At 36.8% G+C, this 23,320-nt stretch overlaps 1 protein-coding gene and 1 pseudogene across 7 annotated transcripts in view; both read right to left on the bottom strand.

Moving 5' to 3' along the window:
- PLEKHA5 (pleckstrin homology domain containing A5) overlaps nt 1-23,320 on the bottom strand; it is a 303,484-nt gene that overhangs the window by 221,723 nt on the left and 58,441 nt on the right. The gene's annotated exons all lie outside the window — the stretch shown is intronic.
- On the bottom strand, nt 131-7,918 carry LOC143689850 (lysosomal-associated transmembrane protein 4A pseudogene; annotated as a pseudogene).

Raw genomic sequence — 23,320 nt, 5'->3', positions numbered from 1 at the left:
AAACAACAACAGTAAAAAACAGGAAGAATAATATGCATGGCAAAGAGTACTACCCATAAAAATATGTTCTTCCTAGGCACATAATAGACAATATTGCCACCTCATACCCTCCCGCCCCCACCCCCATGCACACAGTTTGGTGTGACCATGTGATCACTATGATCTCTGTAACAGAAAGTGAACCTAAGTGTGAATTGGAAGGAACATGTTGGAGATAGCAGGGATAACACTGGCCCAAGTCCGTGAAAGAGCGCACGGAGTGGGAACATCACAGACTCCGACTCCCACCTGGAACACCTCACTGTGTAAGCGAAATATATTTGTGTTGAGTTTGCGCGATTACATTTGGGCCAATATGTTTCAGGTTTGACCTACCCGAATGAATACAGAGAATTCCAACAGTTCTACTTAAAAACACAAAACTCCATTCATAAACATTTTTTAAAGGTCTAGAAAGATATGCATCAATATGTTAATCTCAGGAATAAGATTACAAGTATTTTTTCTCCATCTTCACTATACATCTCTTATTTTAACTTTTTAAAAAATTTTACTTTTATAAATATGCAAAAAAAATGCTGGGAGAACAAGAAAACTAATAAATTTACTAGTTATTTCACCCTTTCACTCTTTAGCACAATAGTCAGTCTAATTTCCAGTGTAACAATGATACCTATCTAGAAATCATCTTTTTAGAGAACTAATTTATTACCTATCTTCGCCCATGAACTCAGGTATTTGATGACCCTGTTCACTGCTGTATCTCCAAAACTCCAATACTTAGGTCAGCACCTGGCTTCAAATTCTGCCTATACCCAGAAATCACAAAATTACCCACCTGTTCTTCTAGTTGTTTTATGAGTCATAGGATAGGCTTATGTTCAGCTTTAGTAGATACTACCAAAAAGTATTCTAAAGTGATGGTGCTTCAATGTGCTTCCCCAGCAGTGCCTAAGAGTCCAGCTGCTATACATCTTTGTCAACACTTGGCATTTGTCTCTCTTTTTCATTGTAGCCATCCTGGTGGGTAAGCATTTCTGCCTCAAGGCTAACACACACACATGCACATACCTGCTGCTGCTATTTCTCTGAAGAAGCCCGATTGATACCCTGTACTTTTAACTTTTCTCAGGATATAAAATATTATATTAACCAGTAAAGCAAGTGACTCCTCTTAAAAACACAAAATTATTTGGGCTACAACTGCTTGTTTATTTTTTGAAACAAATTTTAGGATAATTTCCTCAAGTTCAAAAATAATTCTAATGGATATAGGATACCAGGATACAGAATAACATTAAAGAAGGGGAAGCGGTTGCTTAATATATGTCATCATGTTTAACTAGGCTGAACATATGGATAAGGACAGAGGTGACAGTAACATGTTCTTGTCAGTATAATAACAGTGCTGCATGGTGTGTGCATGTGATGGAAAGGGGCAGTTTTGAGTCATGTATGTCACCAGAAGGAAAGCTGAAGGTTAAAATCTGAGAATGTATAACATAGAGAATCTTGTGGCAGACAATGTTTGTTATTAACCATACAAATATAGAAAGTTCTTTCATGAACCACAATTGTAGGACTCTATTACAAGGAGCTGATAAAGGAGGGGTATATGAAAAAAAAGAACCTATTGTAAACTATGGACTATAATAAACAGCAATATTTTAATACTTTTTCATCAACAGCAATGAATGTACCATACCAATCCTAGAGGTCACTAATTGGGGGGACAAAGGTTATGAGAGAATTTGGGTTTTCTTTTATATTTTTATTTATTTTCTGGAGTAACGAAATGTTCTAAAATTGATCCTGGGGATGTATGCACAACTATGCATCCATACTGTTAGGCAATGATTACATATTTCAGATGGGTTGTATGGTACGTGACTATATCCCAATAAAAAATTAATAACTCCAACGAAATTTGATCGGAATTGCAATACAACTACAAATTCCAGGAAGAACTGATGTCTTTTTCATATTCAATTTTATAATTCAGGACAATGGTGGGTTTTCATATATTTGTTTTCTTTTCCTAGCAAATTGAGTCCCTCTTATCCCAATGGTTCTACATCTTTTTGTTAAGATTATTCCTAGATATTATTCTTTTTTATTAACTTTTGAGAGTGGGATCCTAAGAGGGAAAGGAAAAAAAGAAGGAAAGAAGAGAGAAGGAAGGAGGGGTTACTCACAGTTAATGAATATAAAATTAATCTAATCGCATTATTAAAAGGAAAAATCTAATTTTTGCCTAAAAAATAAATAAAGATTTTAAAAGGTAATTCTGAGAACACTGGATAACCCTATCAAATACTACCGGTATCAGCAGAAATTTGTACAGTCTTCTTGAGCATTTAAATATCTATGTATTTATAATAAATATTTAGAAACTTTGGGTAATACTTTTAATAGTAATATATACTAAAGAAATTGTTTGAAACACAAAGATTGATATTCCAGTAGTCAAAAAAGCATTTATAGTAACATCAAATTGGAAATAATCTAAAATTAAAGAAAGTTTAGAAAATTACAGTGTACACTCAATGGAATACTACGGTTTCAAAATTATAACTTCCAGAAAACACCAGAAGAAAATGGGGTACCACTCTGTAAATTATTTTCAGACATTTGCAAGTGATCTTCCTTAAATTGAAGTAAATCATCCTCCCAATGCCCACAGTTCCCCTGCAAACATAGCATCCTTGTGAAAAGGGCTCTGAAGGCAGAGGGCCTGGGCACGCATGCTACTTACTGGGCAGTGGCACCTTGGGCTCTACCTAAACTAACGTTGCCATTTCCAACTTTTCACCACTTAATGCAAGTGTTAAGAGCCTGGATTTTAGAAACAGACTGCTTAAATTCAAATCTCACTCTGAAATTTTATAAATTTCTCTGGGTCTCCTGCACATCTATAAGTAAGGAAAATAAAAGTTTTAACATCTTAAGAGATTCTATGAGAAGTAAGTGAATGCATATTTTTAGAGTATTCAGCACTGTACCCAAGGTATATACACGTTTGGGCCACTTTCACTGTTTTTGCTGCTTCTGCTGCTGCTACATCACTCACCACCACCACCACCACTACCATGAGTCTTATATGTATTTCTTAACATTTAAGAAATGTATTAAGGTACCTTATTATAAAGATGGAAACATACAAATGAGAAATATGCAACCATCATTTTCCACAGTCAAAATGTTATATATTTTTCCTGTTTTCACAGTTGAAAACTTCAGATCTTATTTTATTCTTTCTGAAAGTAACCAGGGTACCTAATAACCAAAACGCAAACTATTATATAAAGAAAGTGCAAAGTTAAAAAATAAAGTATATGGAGGTATAACTCCTTCCCAATCCCCAAATTAAAGGCAAACATTTGCACTTTGCTCTTCATTAATCTAGATTTTTTTCAAAAACTATTCAAATATAATAGACTTAACAAAAAAATTACTTTTGATACACTAGTCCTTAACTGTTTTGAAAAAAAATGTTTACACAAATGAAATGTACTTTACATCAAAAAGTTTGAAGAAATTCGGTTTGAAATAGTGGTAAATGAAAGCGAGGGGTAAGGGGTATGGTACGTATAGTTTTTTTTCTCTAATATCATTTTATTTCTTTTCCTGTTGTCTTTTTATTTCTTTTTCTAAATCGATGCAAATGTACTAAGAAATGATGAATATGCAACTATGTGATGATATTAAGAATTACTGATTATATATGTAGAATGGAATGATTTCTAAATGTTTTGTTTAATTTTTTTAATTAATAAAAAGAGTTAAAAAAAAAAAGTTTGAAGAGCCCTACATTGCAGCATTCTGTAAAACAAACAAGACCAAAAGTTGGTATAGAGTTGATTGACAAAGGCAGCCTTTCTTCAGGCCGGTATATAAGGAGGCGGGGTTCTTTTTCAGGCATCTTTACTGCCATATAATAGGTTGGTAAAACATACTGTGGAGATGCTTTGAAGGCAAGGTACACTGCAATCTCTGGCACATTTCTGCTTTAATATATTTATAGCACTTCCAAACACAGTTGATTAGTTAAACAAGATAAATAAGGCAAAAGACACAAGAACAATGAAAACGGGGCAACTAGAGTCCAAAGTCAGGAGGCCATCTATGTAAGGAAAATCAGGTAATTGATACAGATATTCTGTGATTCTTGGCAAGTAAGTGAGAGAGCTGATAGCAATCAGGCAACTGAGATCAAAGCAAAAGAAGAATGGAACCAGCCAAGTCACCTGATGAGAAATTACTCTATATACTAGCATTGAACTGATTATACACATAAGAACAGAGATGAGAACACAGGCTTTATCAGCCACTCTCTCAGATAAATAGCAATTTCAAACAAATGTTGATGGCTGGCACTGAGTTTGGATCAGTTACCTTCACAGTCAACAAAATTGCCATCAATAAGTCTACCACCCTGTACCAGGTCCCCAGGATGGTTGTCACAGTGCAGACCTGGCAACAGCCACAGCACACTGTGGCTCACCTCAAAAGTCATGGACACCATAGGGAATCTTGTGCTCTTGGCTTCTGGTGGGGCCCCTCGGCTGAACCCCGAGAAGTACACCCCTGTCCCCGAAAACCAACGACGTGTCTCCTGCCCACCACACAGAACCACCAGTCCTCTGCACTTGTGTCCTCAAGAATTCTCGTATTTAACAGAAAAGAAAAACAAAGCACACACACACACAAACACACAAAATCATCAGAAGCCAAAGAAGCCCTTGAGCTTCAATTTCGCTTGTTTTCTCAGTAACAGTGACAGTATATCATCTGAGACAACTGGTATCTGCCACTCAATGATCAGAAAACTAGGAGTCTCAAGCAACCTTCACTTACTTTCAAGTAGAAACTCAAGGTTCTTTACAAGGCAGATGGAGAGATGAGCTTCCACCATGCACATGCCAAATACAAAGCACAAAAATAGTGAAACTTAAGGACCATTTCATATACGAATATTGATTAAAATGATAATGGTAATAACTTCCTGCGCTGGTTTGAAAGGATGTATGTACCCTAGAAAAGCCATGGTTTAATCCTAATCCCATTTTATAAATCCAGGCATTTCTTCTAATCCCTATTGAGTACTGTACGTCTGAATCTGTAATTAGATCATCTCCCTGGAAATGTGACTCAATCAAGAGTGGTTGTTAAATTGGATTAGGTGGAGACATGTCTCTACCCACTCGGTGGTTCTTGATTAGTTATCGGAATCCTATAAAAGAGGAAACATTTTGGAGAATGTGAGAGATTCTGAGAGAGCAGAGATTGACACAGCCACAAGAAGCAGAATCCACCAGCCAGTGACCTTTGGAAATGAGGAAGGAAAACACCTCCTGGGGAGCTTCATGAAGTGGGAAACTAGGAGAGAAAGTTAGCAGATGATGCTGTGTTCACCATGTGCCTTTCTAGATGAGAAAGACCCCCTGTCTCTGTCATGTGCTGTCTCAATTGAGATAGAAACCCTGAACTTCGTCGGCCTTATTGAACCAAGGTATCTTTCCCCGGATGCCTTAGATTGGCCATTTCTATAGACTTGTTTTGATTGGGACATTTTCTCGGTCTTAGAACTGTGAACTGGCAACTTATTAAATTCCCCTTTGTAAAAACCATTCCATTTCTGCTATATTACATTCCAGCAGCTAGCAAACTAGAATACTTCCTAATTGCTTTTTCTACATCACTCGAGCACCTCTGTAATCTCCTCTCAGAGAATACATTTTTTCAAAACAAAAATATGATCATTTACCCCTCTGCTCTTAGGATAAACGTGAAAATCTCTGCATGGCCTCCATGGTCCTGCTTGGCATTGCATGCACTTATTTCTCTTTCCTTAGCTTGCCCCGCACACACTCGTCATAGCCCCACATTTTTCAGTCAATGCACGCCAGCCACTCAGACCTTCCTTGAGTTCCTCAAAACCAACATTCTTCCTTCCTCTGTTAGGCCTTTTAGCAAACTATTCCCTATGCCTTGAAATACCTGCTTTTCCTTCTTCACCGGGGTAACTCCTGCTTATCCTTTGGATCTCAATTTAAGTCAACTACAGACTAGGACTTTGATATGCACCTCTCCTTCACATGCTTATCATAGTTCTACTTTTACATTTACTTGTGACAACCAGTTTAATGGCTACCTCAGTCACAAGCATGAAGACTTCACTAGGACAGGGACCACACATCTGTAATTGCTCACCACAGCAACGCCAGTGTAAACACAACACCCAGTGCAAAGGAGAGGCTGAATAAGCATCTTCTGGTTGGCTGAATGAATAAAATGAATGGAAGAACTGAAATGAAAAGCTATGGAATAGCACTGCCAAATCAATTGGAAAAAAGATAGGATTTCAAAGCTGAAGGCTGTCAGCATAGCTAAGAACCACAAAAAAAGTTATCTCAGCATCCAGATTGAATTTGCCCAGTCATGTTTCCAAAGCAAAAGCTTCAGACTTGGAGTCTTATGCAAGTGTGATGCCAACACCTAATCAACCTTCTGTCTGCATAGTTTCCTGAATCAAATAAGCTACTGCATTTGTTATCACTTTTATGAGTAAGTGGGTATATTCAATTCACCCCTTTTTAAAGATAAGCTTTTTAGCTCTCTCATTTTACTCCATCTTAGATCCCAGAAAATTTGAGATGAGATTGCTGCTCCAAGGTGACCCTGGAGACGGCTTTCATAACTAATCTAAACACAAAGTATGAATTGCAAAAAGGGAACACTCCTAAAGAGATATAATAATTGAGTAAGCAAGGAGATGGGGAAAAGGTGGAGCATGGGGTATGTAAACAGTATTAATTTATTAATAATGGAATGTAAATCTCCAAGGACTAGGCATTATCTGTCTGGTGAGTAAGTATTTGGCAACGTCTTATTTACTTTTTATTTTTTGGTGGTAAAAAGATAGCATATAAGTTTTTAAAATCATTGGCTTATTTGACAATAAGTGAACATTGACTTTAAACAAGATATAAGGTGGGTTACACTTTAAAGATGGGTACAAAGAGTGACAAATCAAAGGTCCAATGACTCACACAATCAAGAAAAATAAAATTTATGTTCCCATGCTCACTAACACTGTCAAAAAGGGAAAAGAAAAAAGATTATGGTTTTACAAAGGTTCAGTTTATCATTATCTACATGTAATAATACCTACAAACATGGAAACTTGGTACTTGTAAACTGCAGAGACTAGAGAAATCATGATCTGTAACTTATTCTATAGGGCTGACAGCCTCTGATCTTTGCACAAGAGCCAGGAAGGGAAGTTCCTAGATCACTACCACCAGTGGGCTACAGTATAAAAGTACAAATGTGGGATGTGGCAGACCATTTAGGGATGATAATCAATAATGTGTGAAAATCGAGTACATAGCCTACCCAGGAAAAAAAGACAGCCCAGACAAAATCACAGACATTAAATGAAAAAAAAAAAAAAAAAAAAAAAAAAGGCAGTGAGATAACACTGTTATCCTTACTATTTAGGTATAAAAGATTAGATACAAGACATTTAATACCATGATGTGTTTTTGTAAGTGTAATATATTTCAATAAGGTCAATGTTACATCAAATAAGTTAGACAAAATTAAGTCAAGTGTTAAATTTAGGTTAAACTTTCTTCAAAACTGCTCTAATTTGGGACTTTTTTCTTTTATAATTTAGCATTAGCAAAGAACTAAAAGAACTGCCACTATTTAAACAATCACAAAAAAAAGCCCACATAAAATTTATCAAAAAAAGAACTTTAGGAGAAGCAGCGTAGCACTGCATTAAGATCAAAGACTTGGGAGTCAGATCCCAACACCATCACTTCCTACTGTGCAACCCTGGGCAGTCACTACCCTCTTTCTGCCTCAGTTTCCTTCTGTAAAATGATAAAAATAACACTACCTACCTCATAATTACGAGGATTAAGTGTACTAATACTCATAAAAGTACTTAACATTCCTTTCGCTTCTTCAGTGTAATTAGATTGTCATAAAACACATGAAAGAATTTCAGTACATACATTGAGAAATCTAACTGCTCAGACCTCCAGAATGAATTCTATTAAAAGAAACATGTCCATCTTTTATTTTGATTCAACTTGAGTAACAAACTGCCACAAAAACAGCCATCATGTGTTGTATACTTAATATATACCATACATACTTTAGGCAACTCAGGCCTTACAACCATTCTATGAATTAGATGTCATTATCCCCATTCTAAAAGGAGGAAACTGAGGCTCAGAGAGGTTAAAAACTTGCCCAGACACAGATAATAAGGTTAAAGCTTGAGTTCAGATCCAGATCTTTCTGATTCCAAAGTCTGCATTAATCACAAAATAAACATCCACAAAACAGCTTTACTATCTGCTGAGTACAAATGTACAGTTCTTTAATTTTACACATAGGCAGACATTTTTTTAAAAAAGGTACTTAAATAGCAAATAAGCATTTAAAAATATTTGATAAACTCACAATTGTTTTGGCGTTTCAGATCTCACAACTACTTTTAAAATCAAACAAATCAACTGAAAAATTACAGCATTAACTCATAAGCATCACAATAGTAAACTAAAAACACTAGGTAAGAGTGGCTAAACAAACTGTGGTATATACATACGATGGAATATTATGCAGCTTTAAGACAGGATAAACTTATGAAGCATGTAATAACATGGATGGACCTAGAGAACATTATGCTGAGTGAGTCTAGCCAAAAACTAAAGGACAAATACTGTATGGTCCCACTGATGTGAACCGACATTCGAGAATAAACTTGGAATATGTCATTGGTAACAGAGTCCAGCAGGAGTTAGAAACAGGGTAAGATAATGGGTAATTGGAGCTGAAGGGATACAGACTGTGCAACAGGACTAGATACAAAAACTCAAAAATGGACAGCACAATACTACCTAATTGTAAAGTAATCATGTTAAAACACTGAATGAAGCTGCATCTGAGCTATAGGTTTTTTTTTTTTTTACTATTATTATTACTTTTATTTCTTTTCTCTATATTAACATTCTATATCTTTTTCTGTTGTGTTGCTAGTTCTTCTAAACCGATGCAAATGTACTAAGAAACGATGATCATGCATCTATGTGATGATGTTAAGAATTACTGATTGCATATGTAGAATGGTATGATTTCTAAATGTTGGGTTAATTTCTTTTTTTTCCGTTAATTAATAAAAAAAAAAAACACTAGGTAACATCATTCAGAATATTGTTTCAGAAAAGAGCGGAAGGCAATTCTTAATCCTCATTTGGAAAAGCAAGGCACAATTAACTGGTTTCCTCTCAAAAGCTGAAGAAAAGAGGAGTCTTCTTGTCTTGATTGAAATATTAGTATAAATTTATTGTAAAAATTTGGAGCTAAAATGCATAGTTTCTGAATCATATTTTATGCTCAAATAGGCTGTTAATGAAAGTAACGTACGAAGGTAATTATAAAAGGAGCATTAAACACAATTGCCAATATATCTTCCTTTTTAAAGGAAGTAAGGGAGAGATAGGAGGAACAGTGCAAACGACATAAAGTCCTGGGTATCCAGGACACAGCAAGGGGCACCAGGCAGTAGGATAAATTATGATCTTGTGGCTCTCACACCAGGATAACCTTTTTCACATTGAACAAAAGTTTCCAAATTCTGGGCGGGCCATGGTGGCTCAGCAGGCAGAGTTCTTGCCTGCCATGCTTGAGATGGTTCGTTTCCTGGTCTGCCCATGCAAAAAAAAAGTTCTCAAAGTCTGATTTAAACCAAGGTGTCAATTAAAATTTGTCTTAAATGATGATTTATAATAAAATGTATCCCAGTTGATAGCAAAAATGAAATAAATAAGGGCAATACATTTCAATTTTTCAGAAATGTAAAATTTATTTAAATTTAAGGACTGAGGTGCTTTGGATTATATCCTTTCTCACTGTGGATGTTAAAATGTACTCTTTTATGGAATGTCTGTCACAGAAATGGTGCATTTAAACAAGATCTCCACTGAGCAAAATGAAAACATAGTAGCCCTTTGATCACTGAAATAATTTCTAAAAGTTTATTGGTCTGAGAAATTCCTGTCTAGGAACTCAAGTATAAACTGGCAGAAAGAAAAATCACAAGGCACCTTCTGGTTCTTTCAATGAGCAATGGGTCAGCAATGAACAAGTTTATACTAGATCATCCCAATTTACTGTATGTTCAGGATGAAATAAGAGTTCCTTTACTTGTGTCCACTATCCTAATCTATAAACTCACGTAGCATGCACCATGTTCCCTTGGGTATGGGACCCTTTATTCCAAGTTGTGTTCTCTAAGGTTCATATCACAGAACCTCCAAAGTTAGTCTCCAATGAATGCCACTGAAGTGAAAAGTTGTTACCCTACACATTTCTACATATTTTACGAATTGAAACTAAACTTAAATAATTGTACTTGAGACAAAACTAACCACTTAACCTTTTGTAAACCCTCTTCAAAACAGCTCACAGTGTAAGGATGATATAACTACACCTCTTGAGGTGGTCTGTGTATTGGGATAATTTGACCAAAATAAACAGAAGTTGTAGAGGATGAAACCACTAAGTGTAGGAAGCTCCCCAAAGTAGATCCTCAAAGAATCTGTCCTGTCTTGGTTACAGCAGAGGCTGAACAGATATTACAGGTAATTGGTTTGAATTCTTCCCTACACTGCAGACCTCATCTCTGGATATCAAAGAATCCATCACTGACAATTTGAAACCGATTTAGGATGTGAACCAACTAAATATCCTCCACAGGCCAATAAAAATGATATCTAGGATGCTAACATAAAAGGTTCCTATCCAGAAATGTCTCTTTTGATCAAGATTTACTACACGAATTGAAAGGAGACTAGTGTTAAACAGCAAAGATCTGAGGTGCTCATCTCCTAGGTTTCTAATTAAACAACAAATGTTTCTGAGCTTCAGGCATGAACCACATACAATGATGCATGTATGTGAGCTTGAACTAAACAGCACTGCATGTGTAACTGCTATATACAGCATGTTCTCCTTACCAAGCCATTAACAGATTCCTAAGTAAGAACACCAACACTACATGGTACCTCTCACAAGACCTGCAATACATCCAGTGACAGGGAACATCATCTTCATCCCATCAAAGGAAGAATTTTCAGGCAATTTTAAAACTATACCCCTTAAGTTATTTTTTGAGCAATGTGAGTAGATGAGTGTCTCTCTAAAGAAGAAGTCTTCACAAATGGGAGAGGGAAGGTTGGTTGGTTTGTTTTTATTGCTCTTGAGGGAAAAAGCAAAAAGAAAGGGGATCAGTTGTGGGAGTGGGGAGACAATGTATTTACTTTGGAATAATTTCAGTTTGCAGTATCTGTGACACATGCAGGTAGAAATAGGAAAATGGGCTTGAGGCTAGGACAAGAGAACAGTTGGAGATAAAAACTTAGGAGGTATCAACTAGGGTCATGGAAGTCACAGGTGAGAAAAGATCACTCAGGAATGTATCAAGAAGAAACACATAAGAAGGACCTGAGCAATGGAGGCCAACAGCATTCAAGGCTGAGGAAGATCAGTCCAAAGAGAAGCTTTAGAAGTTATACTCTGAGATGTAGAAAGACGTTCCAATGAGCATAGCGCTGGGCCAGGCAAATAAAGGGATTTTCAAAAATGGACAATGACGTCAAAACAAGGAAAACAACATAATAACCACATTGAAAAGGAGCCAATGAATTTAGCTACTAAAAATAGTGGGGGGCGGGGGGAGGCGCGTAGGCACAGAATAAGAAGTCTTTTCAGAAAGGGAGAGGTTGGAACAGGTTTTCAAATTTGAGGAAATGAAACCTAAGGTAAAAATGGTGCAACTCTCAAAAGAGACTTGGGGATGCTAATGGGATCAAGAGCAGAAGTGGACATAAGAGTCTTGCTTGGAAAAGAATAATAGTTGCACCTCTGAAATAGGAAGAATGGAGGAAAAAATGAGTTAAATTATATCTGAGTTTGGGCAGTAGAAGAAAAAGGTTGGTAAAAGAAAGAAAGTCTCTCTTTTCTCTACTGAGAGGGAAGGGAGCATTGGCTAGTTGAATAATCTCTGTAGAAGTGATTAGGGACTGTCCTGGTTTGAAGCTGTTATGTGTCCCAGAAAAGGCAATGTTCTTTTAATCCATTCCAGTGCGTGCAGACCTACTGTGGATGGGACCTTTTGTTAGGGTTATTTAAATTGAGATGTGACCCAGCTCATTCAAGGTGGGTCTTAATCCTTTGGAGTCCTGTATAAAAGGTTAAACACCTACAGAGGTAGAGAGATAAAGCTTAGAGAAGCTCACACAGAAAAAAAGCGTCCGGAGGAGCTGAGAGAAGAAACCACTGAAACCAGAACTGAAAGCAAGGAAATGTGGGAGAAGCACCAGCAGATGTCGATCATGTGCCTTCCCATGTGACAGAGGTGACCCAGATGCTGGCAGCCTTTCTTCACAGAAGATATCCTCTTATTGATGCCTTAATTTGCAGATTTTCATGGCCTCAGAAGTGTAAATTCGTAACCTAATATAAATTCCTCTTGTAAAAGCTAACCCATTTCTGGTATATTGCATTCCGGCAGCTTTAGCAAACCAAAACAGGGACAATTTAAAGAGCTACTGAGTATTATGAGGACAAGGTGAGACTTGGAAATCTGAACATTGTAATGGCCGCAAATGGTAGTTATTTTATTTTCAAGACAGCAGAAAATAGTACATTGCAAGGAAGCCCAAACTTAAGAACTCAGAATAGAAATCATAAACAAGAAATCAACCAGTTTTCCAGAGGACATTAAAACATATCAGTGACAGGGCGGAGGGGCCAAGATGGCGGTTTAGCAATGTGCATGTCTTAGTTCGTCCTCCAGAACAACTACTAAATAACCAGAAACAGTACAGAACAGCTCCCGGAGCCACGATAGTGAACAAACACACAGCGTACACAAGTCTGGACCAGCTGGACAGGCTGCAAGTCTCCGGAACTGTGAGTTCCCCAAGACACGGCAGCCAGCGCCTGGCACCCCTCCCCCACAGGTGGCTTCCCGGAGGGAAAGGAACGAGACTCTAACAGTAGCAGGGACTGAGTCCAACCAAACACCAATTGTGGCATTAATAAACAAATTCTGACTAGAAAAATAGGCCCCCAGCTCAGGCGAAACTGGTCAAGGCGGAGGTCGCTTATTGGGTTAACCGAAAAAGAGGAAAGGGGATGAAACAGGTTTTTATGGCTGTTTCTACGGAGGCTTGGCTGCCTCTGGATTCAATGGTGGGACTACTGGGGCTGCAACTGCCCCAGGCATAGGCAGAAACAGACTGCTTTCAGGACTATGGCCCACACGTGCCTTGCCCAGGGGAGGGGTGAAGCCCAACTTAGATGGAATCCCTCTCTCAAGGAATTCAGACCCCAGGGCTTGGCAATTTGAAGCCATTAAAACCAGCCTACAACTTCTCCTCTGCCTCCACCACGCCCCCAGCAGGGAGAGCCTTCCAAAGTTAAAGGAGCCACAATATCTTTTGCTGGTGGGACCCACAGACAGACAAGCGCCACATACTGGGCAGGATAAGAAAAACAGAACCCAGAGACTTCACAGGAAAGTCTTTCAACCTGCTGGGTCTCACCCTCAGAGAAAACTGACGCAGGTGACTCCCTGATAGGAGGACAGTTTAGTCCGGGAAAACCCGGCTGGAGCTTGTAATACCTATGTAGACCCTCCTAAGAGTGGGGAGGGAAAAGGCACCTTACAAGCAGGGCAAGAAACAAGAAAACAAGACCTGAAAAATTACCCTCTGTTAAACAAAACTTAAGCTAGAGGCCCAGAGAAAGCTGAACTGAAGGTCAGAGAACACATGGACAACAAACTCATCTAGCAAGAAAACGCTAGGTAAGAAAAGTGAAAGCAATCACCAGAATAAACTCATTAAGGTAATTAAATGTCGAGATGCCAGCAAAAAATAACAAATCACACCAGGAAAATTGAAGATATGGCCCAGTCAAAGGAACAAACCAATAGTTCAAATGAGATACAGGAGCTGAAACAATTAATTCAGAATATACGAACAGAAATGGAAAACCTCATCAAAAGCCAAATCAATGAATTGAGGGAGGACATGAAGAAGGCAAGGAATGAACAAAAAGAAGAAATGGAAAGTCTGAAAAAAAAATCACAGAACTTATGGGAATGAAAGATACAGTAGAAGAGATGAAAAAAACAATGGAAACCTACAATGGTAGATTTCAAGAGACAGAGGTTAGGATTAGTGAACTGGAGGATGGAACATCTGAAATCCAAAAAGAAACAGAAACTATAGGGAAAAGAATGGAAAAATTTGAGCAGGGACTCAGGGAATTGAATGATAATATGAAGCGCACAAATATACATGTTGTGTGTGTCCCAGAAGGAGAAGAGAAGGGAAAAGGAGGAGAAAAACTAATGGAAGAAATTATCACTGAAAATTTCCCAACTCTTATGAAAGACCTAATATTACAGATCCAAGAAGTGCAGCGCACCCCAAAGAGAATAGATCCAAATAGATGTTCTACAAGACACTTACTAGTCAGAATGTCAGAGGTCAAAGAGAAAGAGAGGATCTTGAAAGCAGCAAGAGAAAAGCAATCCATCACATACAAGGGAAACCCAATAAGACTATGTGTAGATTTCTCAGCAGAAACCATGGAGGTGAGAAGACAGTGGGATGATATATGTAAATTACTAAAAGAGAAAAACTGCCAACCAAGAATTCAATACCCAGCAAAATTGTCCTTCAAAAATGAGGGAGAAATTAAAACATCCTCAGACAAAAAGTCACTGAGAGAATTTGTGACCAAGAGACCCGCTCTGCAAGAAATACTAAAGGGAGCACTAGAGACAGATACGAAAAGACAGAAGAGAGAGGTGTGGAGAAGAGTGCAGAAAGAAGGAAAATTAGATATGACATATAAAACACAAAAGGCAAAATGGTAGAGGAAAGTACTACCCAAACAGTAATAACACTAAATGTTAATGGACCGAACTCCCCAATCAAAAGACATAGACTGGCAGAATGGATTAAAAAACAGGATCCTTCTATATGCTGTCTACATGAAATACATCTTAGACCCAAAGATAAACATAGGTTGAAAGTGAAAGGTTGGGAAAAGATATTTCATGCAAATAACAACCAGAAAAGAGCAAGAGTAGCTATACTAATATTCAACAAATTAGACTTCAAATGTAAAACAGTTAAAAGAGACAAAGAAGGATACTATGTACTAATAAAAGGAACAATTCAACATGAAGACATAACAATCATAAATATTTATGCACTGAACCAGAATGCCCCAAAATACGTGAGGCAAACACTGCAAATACTGAAAAGGGAAATAGGCACATCTACCATAATAGTTGGAGACTTCAATTCCCCACTCTCATCAATGGACAAAAGAACATTTAGAAAGAGGATCAATAAAGAAACAGAGAATTTGAATATTACAATAAATGAGCTAGACTTAACAGACATTTATAGGGCATTACACTCCATAATGGCAGGATACACCTTTTTCTCAAGTGCTCAGAGATCATTCTCAAAGATAGACCGTATGCTGGGTCACAAAGCAAGTTTCAACAAATTTAAAAAGATAGAAATCATAAACAACATGTCCTCAGATCATAAAGGAATGAAGTTGGAAATCAATAATAGGCAGAATGGCAGAAAATTCACAAATACGTGGAGGCTCAACAACACACTCCTAAACAACCAGTGGGTCAAGGAAGAAATTACAAGAGAAATCAGTAAATATCTCGAGGCGAATGAAAATGAAAACACAATATATCAAAACTTATGGGACACAGCAAAGGCTGTGTGTAAGAGGGAAATTTATTGCCCTAAATGCCTATATCAAAAAAGAAGAAAGGGCAAAAATTCGGGAATTAACTGTCCACTTGGAAGAACTGGAAAAGAACAGCAAACTAACCCCAAAGCAAGCAAAAGGAAAGAAATAACAAAGATTAGAGCAGAAATAAATGAAATTGAAAACATGAAAACAGTAGAGAAAACCAGTAAGACCAGAAGTTTTTTCTATGAGAAAATCAATAAGATTGATGGGCCCTTAGCAAGATTGACAAAAAGAAGAAGAGAGAGGATGCAAATAAATAAGATCAGAAATGGAAGAGGAGACATAATCACTGATCTCACAGAAATAAAGGAGGTAATAAGAGGATACTATGAACAACTTTATGCTAATAAATACAACAATGTAGATGAAATGGACAAGTTCCTAGAAAGGCATGAACAACCAACTTTGACTCAAGAAGAAATAGATGACCTCAAAAAAACAATCACAAGTAAAGAAATTGAATCAGTCATACAAAAGCTTCCCAAAAAGAAAAGTCCAGGACCAGATGGTTTCACAAGTGAATTCTACCAAACATTCCAGAAAGAATTAGTACCAACCATGCTCAAACTCTTCAAAAAAATTGAAGTGGAGGGAAAGCTACCTAATTCATTCTATGAAGCCAACATCACCCTCATACCAAAACCAGGCAAAGATATTACAAAAAAAGAAAACTACAGACCAATCTCTCTACTGAATATAGATGCAAAAATCCTTAACAAAATTCTAGCAAATCGAATCCAGCAACACATTAAAAGAATTATACATCATGACCAAGTAGGATTCATCCCAGGTATGCAAGGATGGTTCAACATAAGAAAATCAATTAATGTGATATACCATATTAACAAATCAAAGCAGAAAAACCACACAACCATCTCAGTTGATGCAGAGAAGGCATTTGACAAGATTCAATATCCTTTCCTGTTGAAAACACTTCAAAGGATAGGAATACAAGGGAACTTCCTTAAAATGATAAAGGGAATATATGAAAAAACCACAGATAATATCACCTTCAATGGGGAAAAACTGAAAACTTTCCCCTTAAGATCAGGAACAAGACAAGGATGTCCACTATCACCACTGTTATTCAACATCGTGTTGGAAGTTCTAGCCAGAGCAATTAGACAAGAAAAAGAAATACAAGGCATCAAAATTGGAAAGCAAGAAGTAAAACTATCACTGTTTGCAGATGATATGATACTATACATCAAAAACCCTGAAAAATCCACAGCAAAACTACTAGAGCTAATAAACGAGTACAGCAAAGTGGCAGGTTACAAGACCAACATTCAAAAATCTGTAGTTTTTCTATACACTAGTAATGAACAAGCTGAGAAAGAAATCAAGAAACGAATTCCATTTACAATTGCAACTAAAAGAATAAAATACTTAGGAATAAATTTAACTAAAGAGACAAAAGACATATACAAAGAAAACTACAAGAAACTGTTAAAAGAAATCACAGAAGACCTAAACAGATGGAAGGGCGTACCATGTTCATGGATTGAAATACTAAATATAGTTAAGATGTCAATTCTACCTAAGTTGATTTACAGATTTAACGCAATACCAATAAAAATCTCAACAACTTACTTGTCAGAAATAGAAAAACCAATAAGCAATTTTATCTGGAAGGGCAGGGTGCCCCGAATTGCTAAAAGTATCTTGAGGAAAAAAAAACAAAGCTGGAGGTCTCACGCTGCCTGACTTTAAGGCATATTATGAAGCCACAGTGGTCAAAACAGCATGGTACTGGCATAAAGATAGATATATCGACCAATGGAATCGAATAGAGTGCTCAGATATAGACCCTCTCATCTATGGACATTTGATCTTTGATAAGGCAGTCAAACCAACTCATTTGAGACAGAACAGTCTCTTCAATAAATGGTGCCTAGAGAAGTGGATATCCATATGCAAAAGAATGAAAGAAGACCCGTATCTCACAACCCTATGCAAAAGTTAACTCAAAATGGAAAGATCTAAACATCAGGTCTAAGACCATAAAACAGAGAAAATGTAGGGAGATATCTTATGAATCTTATAATTGGAGGCAGTTTATGGACCTTAAACCTAAAGCAAGAGCACTGAAGAAAGAAAGAAATAAATGGGAGCTCCTCAAAATTAAACACTTTTGTGCATCAAAGAACTTCATCAAGAAAGTAAAAAGACAGCCTACACAATGGGAGACAATATTTGGAAACGACATATCAGATAAAGGTCTAGTATCCAGAATTTATAAAGAGATTGTTCAACGCAACAACAAAAAGATAGCCAATCCAATTACAAAATCAGAAAAAGATTTGAACAGACACTTCTCCGAGGATAAATACAAATGGCCAAAAGGCACATGAAGAGATGCTCAACTTCCCTGGCCATTAGAGAAATGCAAATCAAAACCACAATGAGATATCATCTCACACCCACCAGAATGGTCATTATCAACAAAACAGAAAATGACAAGTGCTGGAGAGGATGTGGAGAAAGAGGCACACTTATTCACTGTTGGTGGGAATGTCAAATGGTGCAACCACTGTGGAAGGCAGTTTGGTGGTTCCTCAAAAAGATGAATATAGAATTGCCATATGACCCAGCAATACCATTGTTAGGTATCTACTCAGAGGACTTAAGGGCAAAGACACAAACGGACATTTGCTCACCAATGTTTATAGCAGCATTATTTACAATTGCAAGGAGATGGAAACAGCCCAAATGTCCATCAACAGACGAGTGGCTAAACAAACTGTGGTATATACATACGTTGGAATATTATGCAGCTCTAAGACAGAATAAACTTATGAAGTTATATAACAACATGGATGGACCTTAAGAACATTATGCTCAGTGAGACTAGCCAAAAACTAAAGGACAAATACTGTATGGTCTCACTGATATGAACTGACATTAGTGAATAAACTTGGAATATGTCGTTGGTAATAGAGACCATCAGGAGATAGAAATAGGGTAAGATAGTGGGTAATTGGAGCTGAAGGGATACAGACTGTGCAACAGGACTGGATACAAAAACTCAGAAATGGACAGCACAATACTACCTAAATGTAATGTAATTATGTTAAAACACTGAATGACGCTGCATGTAAGAATGATAGAGGGAGGACTGGGGACATAAATGAAATCAGAAAGAAAGATAGATGTTAAAGATCGAGATGGTATAATCTAGGAATGCCTAGTGGGTATAATAATAGTGAAATATACAATGTACAAATTTTAAAAATGTTTCTGCATGAGGAAGAACAAAGGAATGTCATTATTGCAGGGTGCTGAAAATAGATGACAATTGATACTTTAAAATGTCACCTTATGTGTGAGACTAAAGCAAAAAATGTTTATTTGTTACAAAATTTATATTTTGACTAGAGCATTTCCTAATACAACTCATGTAGATAGTTTGATTGAATGTCATAAATATTTGGAATCTCAGCACATGAGATTTTGTCGGTTTGTCCAGAGTGATGTCCCGATGAATCCCAGAATGATTTGATCAGTGACTGGAAAAGTATTTGCAAGCCCTCTTCGGGGAATGGTTAGAGTGGGGAGAAATTCAACTTCCCCAAGTTGAATTCTTGATATTTTCTCACAAGCGGTGTGGAAAACCAAAGTTATAAGCTGAGTCCCCAGTTTTGGGGTTTGTTCACATGAAACTTAACCCCACAAAGGATAGGTCAAGTCTACTTAAAATTTAGGTCTAAGAGTCACCCCCAAGAGAGCCTCTTTTGTTGCTCAGATGTGGCCTCTATCTCCAGCCAACATGATGAGCAGTCTCACCACCCTCCCCCTCTCTGCGTGGGAGATGACTCCCAGGGGTGTGGACCTTCTTGGCAACGTGGGAGAAAGATCCTGGAATGAGCTGAGACTCAGCATCAAAGGACTGAGAAAAACCCTAGAATGGGCTGAGAATTAACATCAAGGGATTGAGAGAAACTTCTGGACTAAAAGGGGGAAGAGTAAAATGAGACGAAGTGTCAATGGCTGAGAGATTCCAAACAGAGTCGAGAGGTTATCCTGGAGGTTATTCTTACGCATTAAGTAGATATCACCTTGTTGTTCAAGATGTAGTGGAGAGGATGGAGGGAATTGCCTGAAAATGTAGTGCTGTGTTCCAGTAGCCATGTTTCTTGATGATGATTGAACAATGATATAGCTTTCACAATGAGACTCTGTGAATGTGAAAACCTTATGTCTGATGCTCCTTTTAGCTACTATATCAACAGAAGAATAGAACATATGGGATAAAAATTAATAATAGGGGGAACAAATGTTAAAATAAATTCAGTTTGAAATGCTAGTGGTAAATGAAAGCGAGGGGTAAGGGGTATGGTATGTATAGTCTTTTTTTTCTCTATTATCATTTTATTTCTTTTTCTTTTGTCTTTTTATTTCTTTTTCTAAATCGATGCAAATGTACTAAGAAATGATGAATATGCAACTATGTGATGATATTAAGAATTACTGATTGTATATGTAGAATGGAATGATATCTTAATGTTTTGTTTGTTAATTTTTTTTAATTAATAAAAAAAAATTGAAAAAAAAAACCATATCAGTGATGGATACCAGAGATAACATTTGGAGCCATACAACCTCCATCTCAGATAAAACAGATTCTCAAGATCTTAGCTTCTTTAAGCAAAGTAGTAGGGCAAAAAGGCTAAAAGCAGGTTCAAATTCTGGTTTCCTGGTTAATTCTACCCATAACTTAGGACAAGCTACTTTTGTTTTAGTTTTTAAACCTGCTTTAAAAAAATGGGCCTTAAATACACATCTTTGTCAAATTATTCTAAGGATTAAATGAGATAATATATGAAAAGACCCATCATTGTACCTGATATTTAGTAGCCACTAAATAAATAATCACTCTTCTCTACATAAAATGAGAACATCTGGTCAGGTCTGTCCAACTTTAAAATACTATTTTATATCTATTTGTGTTGATCAACTCTCATACTCTTTGCTATTTCATGACTTTCCACCACGAATATTACCACTAATAATGACATCCTTTATATTTCTAAGGTGCTTTGCTGATTTAAAAACTTTCACTTTCATATTCTCATTAATCTTGACAACAAACCTTTGAGGTATGAGCAAAGTGAGAGGCAGGGAGATTAAATGATTTGCATTAGATCAATTTAATGTTCATTAGGTTAACTTTGTTCTGTGACGTTGATGACAATCACTGATCATTAAAAACAAAGATGACCGGTCCCTATAACAGTTACAGGCACCCTTTGCTTTTCTTTTTAAAACTAACTTCTGATTTCATGTGTATACTACTTTGCACTGTGCTTTAATTTGTCCACCATTTCATGTCTTTTAAAAAAAGCACAAAGTAAAAACTACTCATTAATAAAAGAAAATAGCTAAAATTGGAAAAAGTGTGCAAAAGTCCCTAGACGAATGCCTAGTATATCAAGAACCCAATAAATGTTTATATTCCTTATATTTCTAAGGTGTAAAATAGCTTCAGATTCAATGAAGCTTACATTTCTTAATAATTTAATACAATATGACAACCTTCCCCTATATAATATATTTACATGTATAATTTATTTCTGGGGGTTGGGTGCTACAATTTTTAGATAAAGACAGCAGACCCTAACTCATAGGTCATATTTGTGTTTTTTTCCTATATACAAATAAAGAGCACCGCAAGGAATCAGGAGAAATTAAAGGATCTGGGGATAGAATTAAAAAAATCTATTAAGTTGAATGGGAAAGAAATTATTCTTCATTTTCACTAATCTCTAAATAAAATTTAGCAGTTCCTTCAATAATAAATGCCAAAAACAGACCATATTGGTATTAGCAGCACCTCTGATTTTTGTCACCAACAGAATTCATTTTTTTAATATCATATTATAGTAATTGCAGACACCTTAAAATATCGTTTATACCCATCACCACTTCAAAATTACCATAGTTATTAGACTCACTTGTAGATCTTGTTATTTAATATGTTAGTGAAGAAGCAGATATTACAATGCCACAAATTTGTTTTAACATATCTGTATTTTGATATAATTGGTCTCCCTTTGCTATCATATAAAAGAATACACATAAACACATGCACACACACATACATTAAAAAAAAAAAAAGGTGAAGAAATTCTGCTTCAGAGGATGGATAAGATCTTGCAGAATTTCCCTCCCGGTGTTCTTCCCCAAGAGATATCTACCTTTTTTTTTTAACTCTTCTTTCCCATTTCTGCCCTATTCCCCCTCCCCCATCCTGCCTAGTTCCAACTGCAAGGAAATTTAAAAAAAGGGGGGTTAAGAGTAAAACCTTAGGGCCAATTATGCATTTCTTTCCTTTTCGTCCCTCAACTAGAGGCACAGCGATTATATCAGCCTGGATATGTCCAGGTTTCTAAATCGATTTCCTCCCCCTAAACTCTTAAATGTCTTTTTTTGCTCTTTGCCACCTAAGCCCTCACATCAAGATCTCTGATGAAATGTCTGGGACAGTCAGGGTGCCACTTTGAAATACAGACAAACTACAGCTTTTCAATACCAAAAGCCCATAACCAGGTGCACGGGTGGTTCAGTGGTAGAGTGCTCACCTTTCATTCAGGAGACCCGGGTTCGATTCCCGGACCATGCACCCCAAAAATCAAAACAACAAAAGCTAAAACCTGGGTGACTTTACTCAATTCAAATAAAAAAAATAAAAATAAAACGCAGAAAAGGCAGGATTAGGGAGAGGTGGGGAGTGAGGGAGGTGGACTGTAGAAAGAGCCTTTTTATTTCTCAGTGCATTTACTGTCTTCTTAGCAATTAGAAAAATGAATTAAAAAACACACATACAGACACACACATGCATTTACAAACCGGGAGGAAAAAAACACCACTTGAGCTGTGAAAACTGTTTTGGGATGGCAGAGGAAAGGAGTGAGACTGCTCCTATCTGAAGGGGGCCAAGAAAAAGAGATGCATTGGCTGGAAGTGAGAGAAACCAGAAAAAGGAAGGCATAATGGAAGTTGGTCAAGCAATGAGTTCAAGAATCAGGTGTCCAACAAGAAGCCCAGCAATTCTCCAAGCCAACACTTCATATCCTAGAACAAAATCCCCACCAAAGGCCCCAAGCCACAGGGGCCAACTTCAGAGGCCAGACCAAGAAAAGACTCAATCACACTTTTAAAAAGCAAGGTGGAAGGCAAAAGAGAGTCCTTACAAGATTACAGGGGGGTAAGTGTATTTCCCTAAAGTGTATTGCAAACGGATTAAGTTTTCCAGAATTATCAATAATATATGTCACAAATAGGTTATTTTTTCTCACATAAATCTTTTTTTAATTTTTATTAATAAAACCAATCAACACACAAGATGAACATTCTTTTTTTATCACAAAGTTGTATATTCATCATCATGATTTATTAGAACATTTGCATCAATTCAGAAAAAGAAATTAAAAAAAGA

The sequence above is a fragment of the Tamandua tetradactyla genome, chromosome 7, assembly GCF_023851605.1.
Source record: "Tamandua tetradactyla isolate mTamTet1 chromosome 7, mTamTet1.pri, whole genome shotgun sequence".
NCBI lineage: Eukaryota > Metazoa > Chordata > Mammalia > Pilosa > Myrmecophagidae > Tamandua > Tamandua tetradactyla.
The sequence above is the reverse complement of the archived record's forward strand: the minus strand, read 5'-3'. Positions and strand labels throughout refer to the sequence as shown.